This window comes from Oncorhynchus clarkii, chromosome 16 (genome assembly GCF_045791955.1).
Source record: "Oncorhynchus clarkii lewisi isolate Uvic-CL-2024 chromosome 16, UVic_Ocla_1.0, whole genome shotgun sequence".
In the NCBI taxonomy this organism is placed as follows: Eukaryota; Metazoa; Chordata; class Actinopteri; order Salmoniformes; family Salmonidae; genus Oncorhynchus; species Oncorhynchus clarkii.
The window spans coordinates 25,295,966-25,311,743 of NC_092162.1; the positions used below are offsets into that span (position 1 = coordinate 25,295,966).

The 15,778-nt window shown below is 41.8% G+C and overlaps 1 protein-coding gene across 1 annotated transcript in view; it reads left to right on the forward strand.

Moving 5' to 3' along the window:
- The window catches only part of LOC139367539 (MAGUK p55 scaffold protein 3b), a 31,533-nt gene that overhangs the window by 1,282 nt on the left and 14,473 nt on the right, over nt 1-15,778 (forward strand). The gene's annotated exons all lie outside the window — the stretch shown is intronic.

Sequence of the window (15,778 nt, forward strand, 5' to 3'; positions counted from 1 at the left end):
AGAGAGAGAGTGAGGGAGGGAGGGAGGGAGAGGTCAACAACAAGGGGTCAAAATCTGCTGAATGAAGACCGTGCTATCATATAATACTGCGACCTTAGCTGAGGGGGTTCACCATCTGTCATAGAGACAGGCACTATGAAAGGCTATTGATGAGTAACCTTGCCTGAGACCTGAAGACTTGTGTCAGAGCTAATGCTTATAGGCTTTGTCTCAATAGGCTGATGTGGTCCTGAGACACAAGACCGTAACTACAGGAGTGAGCTATAACAGATTTGAAGAAAATATCTTAACGATCTCTTTAAAATCTGTTCACACTGCTTATCATTTAGGCCTCTGAAGTTTGAACAGACAACGATTTTGGCTTTTAACACTGTGCAACCATGTCCATTAGCCCGATGCTTAGGGACTTGGCTAAAAGTACAGACCTCTTTGTCTAATGCTTAGTCTTCTGGACCAGATGATAATCCTCTCACCACCCTCACTACAAAACTACTGCATGCAGCAATATAGTATAGTGTGCATGTAACAGAGTGCCATGCCACAGATGGTACTAACAGATTGTAGTCCCACTACTATTCAATAGACCACTCTGTATTAGAAAGTCATTCCTCTTGTCCCGGACCATATAGCCAGTAAAAAATGTCATGTTGTTCAGTGGCAGGCAGACAAATGTCAGTGGGAGGAGATTGTCCACTCTAAGCTCTCCTCTACTGCTTGTTATCAGAGTCCTGGAGAGGGGAGGGATGGAGGAATGTAGGGAATGGACAGAGAAGATGGCGAGGGAGGGAAAGAAGGTAGGGGGGAAGGGCAGAGAGGATGGTAGGGAGTAAGAGAGAGGGAAAGATGTGGGCATGAAAGAAGGGTAAGAAGGAGAGGGGTAGAGAGGACGTGTAGGGAGAAAGAGAGAAGAGGGATGGGGAGGATGAAGGAGGGAGAGAGGGATAGAAAGATGGGTTGGGAGGTAATGAAGAGGAATGGGGAGGGCGAATTGAGGAGAGAGAAGGGATCCAGCTTTTGTCAAATTAATATCAAAAGTATAATTTTTAGCATTTTAGCTAACCCTAACCCTTTCCTAACCTTAACCTAATTCTCATAACATGCTACATTCATTTTCCTAACCTGCTGCGTAAATTATAACCTGCTATGAAAAGTCAAATCTGACGTTATTTTTACAAAAGCTGGATCCCTTCTAGCCATGACCAAGTAAGAGGGGGCCTGAGAGGGAGGCAATCTGTAGAAATGACTGATTTTCTGAGCAGAGAGGTCAGGGCGTCATGGCCTGGTTTATTCAGATAGAAATGGACGGTCTAGACTGGAACAGACATGGCTTTTTGTTGAAGTGTATATAACCATATTAAAGAACTGCAAAAATCTCTGAAGCTGGAGACTCTTACTACCTCCCTCACTAGCTTTAGCACCAGCTGTCAGAGCAGCTCACAGATCACTGCACCTGTACATAGCTCATCTGTAAATAGCCCATCCAATCTACCTCATCCCATACTGTATTTACTTATTTATTTTTTTATTTATTTATCTTGCTCCTTTTCACCCCAGTATCTCTACTTGCACATTCATCTGCTGCACATCCTACCATTCCAATGATTTATTCCTATATTGTAATTACTTCGCTACCATGACCTATTTATTGCCTTACCTCTCTTATCCTACCTCATTTGCACATGCAGTATATCGATTTTTCTACTGTATTATTGATTGTTTGTTTGTTTATTCCATGTGTAACTGTTGTTGTTGTATGTGTCAAACGGCTTTGCTTTATCTTGGCCAGGTCGCAGTTGCAAATGAGAACTTGTTCTCAACTTGCCTACCTGGTTAAATAAAGGTGAAATCAAGGAAGACCTCTTCCTAAGGCAACCATGACTGTTTTTATTATACTCTCTAGCTTGTCATTGGTAGGCGCAGAGTGATTTGTTACCTCTTCTAGGAATAGAAGTATCAAATCAAAGTTTATTGGTCGCGTACACCAGTGGCGGTCTGTTCCGTTTATGATATTTTCTTTCATGAGCATGACCTTATTTCTACTACAGCATGTTGGATGACTGTCATTCATATTCCATTCACCCAAATCAAAGTAACATCGCTAGGTTTAGGCTACTACATGATACTCTAATTTTCCCTATACCCATCATGAGGATGGTACAACCTAGCCTATGAATGAAGGTTTACAATGTAGGTGCACACAGGTCGAGAGAAACATTTGAGATGACCGTGACACATGGACAGACAGTGACACATTCAATACCGCCTTGCACACTCTTGCCTGCATCTAGCTTAGCTAGGGTGTAAGGATTAGTCCATCAGTTGCAAACAAGTGTTTATATTGGACAAATTCTGGTATTTTTGTCCCCGTTTAGTTTTCTTCCGTTTAAGAAACGTTTTTCAATAGAATCGGTGGAATGTATACACCCTTGATCACGCATAATCACAGTTCACTTTCATAGCATCCACGTTGTATTCATTCTAGTCTCTATGCACACTCCTCCTCACCTTTTCCCTTCAATTGTGGACTTTAATGAACAACACATCAGCTATATGTGACCAGGCGAAAAAACCTTTCCAAGCCAAACCATGTCACAACCGCTACACACAGCCTACATCGTTGTCCCCATATTAGCTAAAGTAACGTCCTAGTCAACATAGCTAATAGAACTAATGCGTTAGTAAACCCACTACAATCATGCAGTAACGTTAGTGTATAGTCAGTAAGCAGTTACACTGGCGTGCCCCAGTGGTAATAAATTAATAAAACCTAAAGCTTAACTTAACTTGACTTGGAATGAGTGTATTAATGCCTTCACACATGTATCAGGTTTATCTCTGAATATGAGGAGATGTTAATTATTTGCGTTGAAAAGATGTGACTTAAACTCAGTTTGTAATATCCCTGTAAAAGATATGATCACATATCTTGGTTTTAAATTTAGCAAAGATCAGAAAGAAAGGGCCAACTTAAATGTCTCTCCTATTGTAGAGAAAATTGGAAAGAGATTTAACTCCTGGTTATTAAGAGATATTTCTTTATCTGGACGTGTACTTTTATCACAATCTGAAGGTCTGTCCAGATGAGTTTATACCTCCCTTGCCTTGGATGTTCCTCTATCAGTAACTAAAATGGTTGATACTAAATTATTTAACTTCATATGGAGGAATTAACCTCATTATTTAAGAAAAGCGGTAATATGTAGCACCCAAAGTGAGGGAGGGTTGAATGCTCTGGATTTTAGAACCTCTACTATAATATTTAAGATTAAATGGATACAAAACCATTTAAGGAAAAAGGATTGTATTTGGAATATCATCCCTAATTTAATATTCCAACAGATTGGTGGTCTAGAATTCTTACTAAAATGCAACTTTGATATGGGTAAAATCCCTATTAAGCTTGCAAACTTTCATAAACATTTTTTTTCTAACTTGGAACCTCATGTACAAACATAATTTTTCCCCACGTAGGTATACAATATGGAATAATAAAGACATAAAATACAAAAACAAGTCTTTTTTTCCACAACTGGTTTGACAACAACATTATTTGGGTTAAACAATTATTGAATAATGATGGACAACTATATGATTATCCAGCATTTATGAGAACACACAATGTTACATTCACTCATGAGGAGTATCAAACTGTTGTTAGAGCTGTCCCTAAAGGTGCTATTCTTCTTTTAGGAGAATATAACACTACTCCAAGTGCAACTATTGAGGAATTTGTAGCCTCAATACAATTAGAAGGAAATGACATTTTAAACTATAAATGTAATAACATGTATATAAGGAAACTATGTCAATAAACTATGTCAATATTCCCTCTGCTAATGTACTGGAATGCAGCCCCAGGGCAAGTGAACTGGAACAAAGTTTTGTTGTCTGGTAAATATTGTATATCTAATAAGGTGAAAGAAGTATCATACAAACTCATTCATAGAATCGACCCTGTAAAGAGCTTTAATATACACAGATTTAAAATAGTTATTGATAACAAATGTGTATTTTGTGGTTGTGACCCAGAAACTCTTGACCATTTATTTTGGGACTGCTCTTATGTCAGAAGATTTTGGAGTGAGTTAGAAGATTTTATTTTAAAAGAAACAACTATTGGCCTCCCGGGTGGCGCAGTGGTTAAGGGCGCTGTACTGCAGCGCCAGCTGTGCCATCAGAGTCCTGGGTTCGCGCCCAGGCTCTGTCGTAACCGGCCGCGACCGGGAGGTCCGTGGGGCGACGCACAATTGTGTCCACCCAATCACAGGATCAGAGAATACATTCTATGCTGCAAGAGCTCTGATAGGTTGGAGGACATCCTCCAGAAGTTGTCATAATTATTGTGTAAATCTATGGAAGGGGGTGAGAACCATGAGCCTCCTAGGTTTTGTATTGAAGTCAATGTACCAAGAGGAGGACAGAAGCTAGCTGTCCTCTGGCTACACTATGGTGCTACCCTACAGAGTGATGTTGAGGCTACTGTAGACCTTCGTTGCAAAACAGTGTGTTTAAATAAATTATTTGCTGACGTGAACATATTTTGTATAGTTTTATCTAAAAAGGATTACTTTTTCAATGTTAATATTATTGATTTTCATGAAATTCACTGAGGAAGATGATCCTCCCCTTCCTCCTCTGAGGAGCCTCCAGTGGCATACACAGATTTGCAGACGTTATTCAGGTGCAGCAAAATGCTTGTGCTTCTAGTTCCAACAGTGCATTAATAATACCTAGCCAATAACAATTACTAAACAATACACAAATAACCAAACAAGTTCTAATGAAGAAAGCAATTTCGTTCTGATATATATATTATGTGTATATATATATATATATATATTACTACATATATATATATATATATATATATATATATATATATATATATATATATATACACACACACATAATACTCCAAAATGACAAAGCGAAAACAGGTTTTTAGAAAATTTTGCAAATGTATTAAAAATAAAAAACATTTTCAAATCAAATCCAATTTTATTTGTCACATACACATGGTTAGCAGATGCTTGTGCTTCTAGTTCCGACCATGCAGTAATATCTAACAAGTAATCTAACCTAACCATTTCAAAACAACTACCTTATACACACAAGTGTAAAGGAATGAATAAGAATATGTACATAAAAATATATGAATGAGTGATGGTCGAACGGCATAGGCAAGATGCAATAGATGGTATATTGTACAGTATATACATATGAGATGAGTAATGTAGGGTATGTAAACATTATGTAAAGTGGCATTGTTTAAAGTGGCTAGTGATACATTTATTACATCAAGATGCAATAGATGGTATAGAGTACAGTATATACATATGAGATGAGTAATGTAGGGTATGTAAACATTATATAAAGTGGCATTGTTTAAAGTGGCTAGTGATACATTTATTACATCAATTTTTCCACTATTAAAGTGGCTAGAGTTGAGTCAGTATGTTGGCAGCAGCCACTCAGTGTTAGTGATGGCTGTTTAACAGTCTGATGGCCTTGAGATAGAAGCTGTTTTTCAGTCTCTCGGTCCCCGATTTGATGCACCTGTACTGACCTCGCCTTCTGGATGATCGCGGGGTGAACAGGCAGTGGCTCGGGTGGTTGTTGTCCTTGATGATCTTTTTGGCCTTCCTGTGACATCGGGTGGTGTAGGTGTCCTGGAGGGCAGGTAGTTTGCTCCCGGTGATGCATTGTGCTGACCTCACTACCCTCTGGAGAGCCTTACAGTTATGGGCAGAGCAGATGCCTTACCAGGCGGTGATACAGCCCAACAGGATGCTCTCGATTGTGCATCTGTAAAAGTTTGAGTGTTTTTGGTGACAAGCTAAATTTATTCAGCCTCCTGAGGTAGAATTAGCCCTGGTGTGCCTTCTTTTAACCACGCTGTCTGTGTGGGTGGACCATTTCAGTTTGTCAGTGATGTGTACGCCGAGGAATTCAAAACTTTGCACCCTCTCCACTACTGTCCCGTCGATGGTTAGGGGGCTGCTCCCTCTGCTGTTTTCTGAAGTTCACGATCATCTCCTTTGTTTTGTTGACATTGAGTGTGAGGTTATTTTCCTGACACCACACTCTGAGGGCCCTCAACTCCTCCCTGTAGGCCGTCTCGTTGTTGTTGGTAATCAAGCCTACCACTGTAGTGTCGTCTGCAAACTTGATGATTGAGTTGGAGGCGTGCATGGCCATGCAGTCGTGGGTGAACAGGGAGTTCCGGAGAGGGCTGAGAATGCACCCTTGTGGGGCCCCAGTGTTGAGGATCAGCGGGTGGAGATGTTGTTTCCAACCCTCACCACCTGGGGGCGGCCCGTCAGGAAGTCCAGGACCCAGTTGCACAGGGCGGGGTTGAGACCCAGGGTCTCAAGATTGATGACGAGTTTGGAGGGTACTATGGTGTTAAATGCTGAGCTGTAATCGATGAACAGCATTCTTACATAGGTATTCCACTTGTCCAGATGGGTTAGGGCAGTGGGCAGTGTGCAGTGTGATGGCGATTGTGTCGTCTGTGGACCTACTGGGGCGATAAGCAAATTGGAGTGGGTCTAGAGTGTCAGGTAGGATGGAGGTGATATGGTCCTTGACTAGTCTCTCAAAGCACTTCATGATGATGAAAGTGAGTGCTACGGGGCGGTAGTCATTTAGCTCAGTTACCTTAGCTTTCTTGGGAAGGGGGACAATGGTGGCCCTCTTGAAGCATGTGGGAACAGCAGACTGGGATAAGGATTGATTGAGTATGTCCGTAAACACACCAGCCAGCTGGTCTGCGCATGCTCTGAGGGCGCAGCTGGGGATGCCGTCTGGGCCTGCAGCCTTGCGAGGGTTAACACGTTTAAATGTTTTACTCACATTGGCTGCAGTGAAGGAGAGCCCGCAGGGTTTGGTAGCGGGCCGTGTCAGTGGCACTGTATTGTCCGAGCAAAGTAGTTCTTTAGTCTGTCTGGGAGGAAGACATCGTGGTCCGCGACGGGGCTGGTTTTTCTTTTGTAGTCCGTGATTGACTGTAGACCCTGCCACATACCTCTTGTGTCTGAGCCGTTGAATTGTGACTCTACTTTGTCTCTATACTGACGCTTAGCTTGTTTGATTGCCTTGCAGAGGGAATAGCTACACTGTTTGTATTCGGTCATGTTTCTGGTCACCTTACCCTGATTAAAAGCAGTGGTTCGCACTTTCAGTTTTGCACGAATGCTGCCATCAATCCACGGTTTCTGGTTGGGGAATGTTTTAATAGACGCTGTGGGTACAACATCACTGATGCACTTGCTAATAATCTCGCTCACCGAATCAGCATATTCATCAATGTTGTTGTTCGACGCTATTTGGAACATATCCCAGTCCACGTGATCGAAGCAATCTTGAAGCGTGGAATCCGATTGGTTGGACCAGTGTTGAACAGACCTGAGCGCAGGTTCTTCCTGTTTTAGTTTCTGTCTATAGGCTGGGAGCAACAAAATGGAATCGTGGTCAGCTTTTCTGAAAGGATGGCGGGGAGGCCATATATGCGTTGTGGAAGTTAGAATAACAACGATCTAGGGCAGGGGTGTCAAAGTCAAATGGACGGAGGGCCAAATAAAAAAATCAGCTACAAGACGAGGGCCGGACTGTTCGAATGTTCATTGAAAAATTTTTAAATGACGCATATAGTCTAGTGAACCTAATTGAACCTACTGAAAACCTAACAAATATATTACAATATGATCAGATAAATAAAGCAATATTTTCTTATGGCTCTGTCAGTAATCTTTAATTTTCAACAGACACAAAAGACAAATTTCCTTTATATAAATATCCCCATAACATGAACATTAAATGAAAGAAACCGGTATTCAAGGCACCATCAGTAGACTATATTTTCTATTTTAGCAAAAGTGGGCTAAATTTACTTCAAAGAAAAAACAATAATAGCAATTTTCTATCATCCACTCAACTGAAATATTTTTAAAATATAATTGGATTGAAATACAAAAAAATAAAGTGCAAAAATCTATTAATCAAAAACAACACTTTGTTTAAGGAGAAGTAACATGCAGTGAAAACAAATATTAAATTTTAACTTTTAAACTTGAACTGAGTAAAAACTCTAAATATGTGATTGCACAGTAATGTTCACTTGTTTGAGGTTGAGGGTGATACTTGGTGGTGTCCCATCTTTTCCACAAGTTCATCAATGTTCGGGGTAAGGCTCTGAGCTGAAGAAATCCTCAGAATTGAGTGGAGGTGTTCAGCAGTAAGTCGACTTCTGTGTGATGTTTTGTTCAGGTTCATCAAAGAAAACAGTTGTTCACACAGGTATGTGCTGCCAAACATAGACAACGTTTGAGCAGCCTGGATGCGCAGCTGGGGCATTGTGCCGGGGAGGAAACGGGCGAACTCCGCAGCACCCACTGCCGCATATTTTGCCCTCAGTGCATCATTGCATTGGAGGTCAATCAACTCCATTTGGAGGTTTGGTGGTGAGCTTTCCACGTCAACAGCAAATGGGTTACCGAGCAGTTCCAACCTGCTTTTTTGTGCTTCAAAGTCAGCAAATCGGCGTCGAAAGTCAGCGGCAAGCATACCTATTTTATCAGCCAACTGTGTGCTCGGGAACGCACTGGTAGAGAGCTTCTCTTTCATGGTCTGGCAGCTGGGAAAGTGGCTCAAATTTTCTTTCCGCATCTGCGTCTCCCACAGAGTCAGTTTGGTTTTAAATGCCTTCACTGTACTGTACATATCAGAGATGACACGATCCCGACCCTGCAGCTGCAAGTTTATTGCATTCAGATGACTCGTAATGTCACACAGAAAAGCCATTTCACACAGAAACATTTCGTCTCGGAGTTGTGTTGTGTCTTTCCCTTTGCTGTCCAAGAACAGACAAATCTCCTCACGAAGCTCGAAACATCTTTGAAGCACCTTTCCCTGGCTTAGCCATCGCACCTCTGTGTGATAAGGCAAATCACCATGCTCCGTTTCTAACTCCGTCAGAAATGCCTTGAACTGGCGGTGATTCAAACCTTTGGCTCTGATAAAGTTAACTGTGCGCGTGATGATGCTCATTACATGCTCCATTTTCAAGGCTTTACCGCACAACGCTTCCTGGTGTATGATACAATGATAAGCTGTCAGCTCACCTGTCGCGTTTTCCTCTTGCATCTTTTCCCGTATCTTCGCCACCAGTCCGCTCCTGTGTCCACACATCGCAGGTGCTCCGTCGGTTGTCAAACCCACAAGTTTTTCCCAAGGCAGCTCCATCTCATTTACACATCTTGACACCTCTTCATACAAATCATGCCCCGTAGTTGTGCCATGCATAGGACGTAAAGCCAAAAACTCCTCTGTCACGCTTAGGTTGGAGTCCACTCCGCGGATGAAAATTGACAACTGGGCAATGTCAGAAATGTCGGTGCTCTCATCCACAGCCAAGGAATATGCAATAAAATCTTTTCCCTTTTTCACAAGCTGCTCTTTTAGATTGATGGACAACTGGTCTACTCTCTCGGCAATGGTGTTTCTGCTCAGACTCACATTTAAAAAGAGTTGCCTTTTTTCTGGGCAAACTTCGTCACAAACTTTAATCATGCAGTTTTTGATGAAATCCCCCTCCGTAAATGGCCGGGCTGATTTAGCGATCTCTTCTGCCAAAATAAAACTGGCCTTGACAGCAGCCTGGCCTTGTGATTTGGCTTTTTTGAACAGAGCCTGTCGAGATTTGAGGCCTCGTTTTAATTCCTCTGCCTTTTGTAGCCTTTGTTCCATGTCCATATTCTTGTTTTTGTCCGCGTGTTTCGTTTCATAATGTCGTCTCAGATTATACTCTTTCAGTACCGCCACACTTTCTCCACACAGAAGACACACAGGTTTTCCAGCTACCTTCGTGAACATATACTCCGACTCCCACCTTGTTTGAAACCCCCGGTTCTCAGTATCCACCTTCCGTTTTGCCATTTTTGATGGGTATCTGAAAGTTAATTTTACTGTGATGCTGACGACTGCTGTGCCAATAAATATTGAAATGAAGCAGCCTACTGCTCGGTGCGTCACCTTTGCATTGTGGGAAATGTAGTATTGGTGCGTGTAAAAGATCTGCGGGCTGCCGGCTTGCTGCGGGCCGGTTCTAATAATAAATCAAGATCATCCCAGGGGCCGTAAAAAACCTTCTTGCGGGCCGGATGTGGCCCGCGGGCCTTGACTCTGACATATGTGATCTAGGGTTTTGCCAGCCCGGGTCGCGCAATCGATATGCTGATAGAATTTAGGGAGCCTTGTTTTCAGATTAGCCTTGTTAAAATCCCGAGCTACAATAAATGCAGCCTCAGGATATGTGGTTTCCAGTTTACATAGAGTCGAATTAAGTACTTTCAGGGCCGTCGATGTGTCTGCTTGGGGGGGGATATACACTACACTACTGATCGAAGAGAATTCTCTTGGTAGATAATGCGGTCGGCATTTGATTGTGAGGAAAGTCAGGTGAACAAAAGGACTTAAGTTCCTGTATGTTGTTATGATCACACCACATCTCGTTAATCATAAGGCATACACCCCCGCCCTTCTTCTTACCAGAGAGATGCTTGTTTCTGTCGGCGCAATGCGTGAAGAAACTAGGTGGCTGTACCGACTCTGATAGCGTGTCTCGAGTGAGCCATGTTTCCATGAAACAAAGAATGTTACAGTCTCTGATTTCTCTCTGGAAGGCAACATTTGCTCGGATTTCGTCTACCTTGTTGTCAAGAGACTGGACATTGGCGAGTAGTATACTCGAGAGCGGTGCGCGATGTGCCCGTCTACGGAGCCTGACCAGAAGACTGCTCCGTCTGCCCCTTCTGCGGCGCCGTTGTTTTGGGTCACTGGCTGGGATCCAATCCATTGTCCTGGGTGGTGGAGGAACCGCTTTGGGAAAGTCGTATTCCTGGTCGTAATGTTGGTGAGTTGACGTTGCTCTTATATCCAATAGTTTCTCCCGACTGTATGTACTAAAACCTAAGATTTCCTGGGGTATCAATGTAAGAAATAACACATAAAAAAACGAAGCGAGGCGGCCATCTCTGTCAGTGCCGGAAGTACTGAGGTAAATTACGTAAGTAATCAGACACTTTGTTATGAGACTTTAAATATAGCTCAAATGCATCCTGTTTCCATCGGCCATCTTTGAGATGTTTCTACAACTTTGAATAAATTGTCTGTAGAGTTCCGAGACAGGATTGTGTCTTGGCACAGATCTGAGGAAGGTACCCAAAATTGTCTGCAGCATTGAAGGTCCCCAAGAACACAGTTTGCCAAAAGGCACGTAAAGGAGAAACAAGATTCTCTGGTCTGATGAAACCAAGAGAGATCCTTGATGAAAACCTGCTCAAGAGTGCTCAGGACCTCAAACTAGGTCAAAGGCTCAACTGTCAACAGGACAACGACCATAAGCACACATGCAAAACAAAGCAGGAGTGGTTTCAGGACAAGTCTCTGAATGTCCTTGAGTGGCCCAGCCAGAGCCCGGTCTTGACCCCGATCGAACATCTCAGGAGAGACCTGAAAATAGTTGTGCAGCGATGCTCCCAATCCAACCTGACAGAGCTTGAGAAGATCTTCAGAGAAGAATGGGAGAAACACCCCAAATACAGGTGTGCCAAGCTTTTATCATGATACCCAAGAAGACTCAGGGTTGTAATCGCTGCCAAAGGTGCTTAAATAATGTACTGAGTAAAGGGCCGGAATACTTATGCAAATGTGATATTTCCGTTTATTTATTTGTATAAATATGCAAACATTTCGGGAAAAAAATTGTTTTGCTTTGTCATTATGGTGTATTGTGTGCAGATTGTTTTCCCCCTCAATGTAATCAATTTTAGAATAAGGCTGTAACGTAACTTAATGTGGAAAAAGTAAAAGTGTCTGAATACTTTCTGAATGTGCTGCGTATATACAGTGTACACTGAAAACAAAATATAAACACAACACATAAAGTTTTGGTCCCAAGTTTCATGAGCTGAAATAGAAAATCCCAAAAATGTCCCATACGCACAGAAACCTTATTTCTCTCAAATGTTGTACATCAATGTATTTATATCCCTGTTATTGAGCATTTATCCTTTGCCAAGATAATCCACCTGGCAGGTGTGGCATATCAAGAATCTGATTAAACAGCATGATCATTACACAGGTGCACATCGTGCTGGGGACAATAAAAGGCCACTTTAAAATGTGCAGTTTTGGCACACAACACAATGCCACAGATGTCTCAAGTTTTAAAGGAACATGCAATTGGCATGTTGACTACAGGAATGCCCACCAGAGCTGTTACCAGAGAATTCAATGTACATTTTTCTACCATAAGCCACCTCCAACATCGTTTTAGAGAATTTGGCAGTACATCCAACCGGCCTCGCAAACGCAGACAACATTTAACCACGCCAGCACCACATCCGGCTTTGTCACCTGTGGGATTGTCTAAGGGGGGTGGGGCCTATGACTTCCCAGGCCCACCCATGGCTGCACCCTTGCCAAGTCATGTGAAATCCTTAGATTAGGATCTCATTTATTGATTTAAATTGACTGACTGATTTATATGAACTGCAACTCAGAGAAAAGCAGTCTCTAAAGTGCAGGGTAGATTCCAAGGTGGTAGCCGGCTAGTTAAAGTTACTAAGGTTCAGGTCAGGGAACTGGGCAGAGGCCGGCTAGTGGTGGCTGTTTAACAGTATGATGGCCTGAAGTTATAAGCTGCTTATCAAATTATCTGTCCCAGTTTTGATGCACCTGTACTGTCTCCTCCTCCTAGGTGGGAGCGGGGTGAACAATTAGGTACCATGGTTAGGGTCAATGCCATTTCAATTCAGTCATTTCAGGAATTCAACTCAAATTCCAAATGTTCTTAATGAGAAGCATTGAGAAAAGCCAGACACCTTCTGAATTTAAAAGGAATCTGATCCCAACTGGTAGCCACTAGCCATAACATTCTCTAAACTTTCATTATTTTATTTCATTTCGCATGCAAGCTATGTTACCTAAACGTATGGGTAACACACACACAGTTAGTTTTTCCAGGGAAGATAAAGTAAGATGCAGTGTATTGTCACGCTCTGACCATAGAGTTTTTTATGTCTCTATTTTGGTTTGGTCAGGGTGTGATTTGGGTGGGCATTCTATGTTCCTTTTTCTATGTTTTTGTATTTCTTTGTTTTGGCCGGGTATGGTTCTCAATCAGGGACAGCTGTCTATCGTTGTCTCTGATTGGGAACCATACTTAGGTAGCTTTTCCCCACAGGGTTTTTGTGGGTAGTTGTTTTCTGTATAGTTTAGTTTCCTTACAGAACTGTTCGTTTTCCTATTTGTTATTTTTTTGTTCAAGTGTTCTGATTTAATAAAATATCATGAACACGTATCACGCTGCGCTTTGGTCCCGTCATTTACGGGAAGAGGATCGTGACATGTATGGTGCAGGCATGCAATCAGTATGTTGTTTGGATTAAACTTTTCATTTGTATGATTATGTTGTTTGGGTTTGTAAGTTAATGGATAAGATTGATGCGTGCTTTTGTTTATAATACAGGATAATCATGTAATGCAGGTTACACACACACACCTTCAGTCACACACATGCACACACACAAACACAATCTCTCTCCCTCTTTCACACACACACACACACACACACACACACACACACACACACACACACACACACACACACACACACACACACACACACACACACACACACACACACATACACACACACACACACACACACACACACACACACACACAGAGCGCCCTTCTGTTATCTGTGAGTCATTTTCCATGGTGGGAAAAGATGTCATGGTGTCGTTTTCTACAGATTTTTTCAACACCATCTATAGGATTACACACATGATTACCAAGGATAGATAACACATACAAATCTGCCAAAAACGTTAATGGGGCAATTTGGTATTTAGAGGACCACAATGGAAATAAGCTTTTGGGATTTATTGTATATTGTCCTCAATAATGTATTTTTTTAGGTACACCATAGTAAACCAGAGCCTTTAATGCACTTTTAATGATCAAATAAATAAATATAATATTAGTAACAGATAAGAAAGGTCAACCATATACGTAACAGGGAATAGTAACAGTTTTTAGTCTCGTTTCCAACTGCTTTTTTTGGTTCAGCACGGGGTGGTGTCTCTCTCACACACACACACACACACAGTTAGTGTCAATCACTGCAGGCTGTATGATGGAGAATGGACTGACGTTTCCATGAAAGAAGGTGGTAAGGAGTTTCCTGACCTCCCACACTTATTTCTCAGGATGACTATGTCGCGCGTGAGGAAATGGCTACGCTCCAGTGTCTATATTAGCATACTACTTTGGATCCATGCACATTACATTAGTTAATTCTAAGTAGTATGCTAGTGTGGATATCGAAACAGAGCTATTGTGCGCCTATGCCTGTGAGGGATGAGAAGTGAGTACTGTACAGTATTTTAATTGGTATGTCCATTTCAATCATAAGTCCATAACTATGTCAACAGGTGCAGCCTTAGGGAAATGATGTCCTCTCACTTTTAGAAAACCCACACTACACTTCCCATGACTCCACAGTCAGCCATATTGGTGCACAGGTGTAAAAGTTTTCCCATTCCCGATCAGCTCTGCTGGCCCCACTTTATCAAGAAACCGAACACAGCACATTAAAGGCCCAGTGCAGTCAAAAATGTGATTTTATGTATTTCCACACTGAGGGTGAAATAACACTGTGAAATTGTTTAACAAAGACTACCTGACATTTCAGCCTGCTTTGGTGGGATGGAGTTTTGGCCTTCCATGGGTGACATCCCCATGCAGTAAATTAGGCCAACAAGAGAGTTCCAAACCTTTCTGCCAATAACATCTCATTTTCAGTTTCCACCTCCCCACTCAGACCAATCCCAGAAAGTCCTAGAATATTCTTGCTTAAGAAATTGTTACCCAGAAATTATTTTGATATTGAGATTTTTTTTTAATTAAAAACAACTGCATTGGACCTTTAAATCTTAGTATTAAGATTTAAAAAAGACTGCTTACAAAGTAAAGTCCCCTATTTTGGGGACCTGCGTGGTCGAGTACCAGTTCACATCGACATTTTCACTTATAAATCGATATGTGCGTTGAGCAGTAGCCCTGATTCTCATGGACACAAGATTATGTATCTTCTGCCTGTGTGGAGCAGAATGTGAAATCTGACACCACTTGAAGCTGGGATGTCCCTCCTACCATTTCATTTGCTCTTCCGACTGTCAATCAACTGGCTGAAACCTAGTCATTGCCACTAACAACAATTTATTATTTACAATGACAGCCTAGGAACAGTGGGTTAACTGCCTTGTTCAGGAGCAGAACACACAGGTCTTTACCTTGTCAGTTTAGCGATTCGATCTAGCAAACTTTCGGTTACTGGTCCAACGCTCTAACCACTAAGCTACCTGCCGCCACTTATGCCTGGAATCCTTACATCGTAACACATCAGGAGAGAGTGGTTTCATCACTGTAGCACTGTGGATCGATTTATAGCCAGTAATCTAAAATAATTAAATTAGATTTTAAACAAACACATTGTTTAGTATTTGTTATTTTAGGTATTTTATTAGGTTCCCCATTAGCTGTTGCGAAAGCAGCAGCTACTTTTCCTGGGGTCCACACAAAACATGATATAATACAGAACATTAATAGACAAGAACAGCTCAAGGACAGAACTACATAAGTGTCAATCATTTGTCATAGATGGACAAGATTAATATGAGATGAATGCCAGGATGCCAAGCTTGAGTTC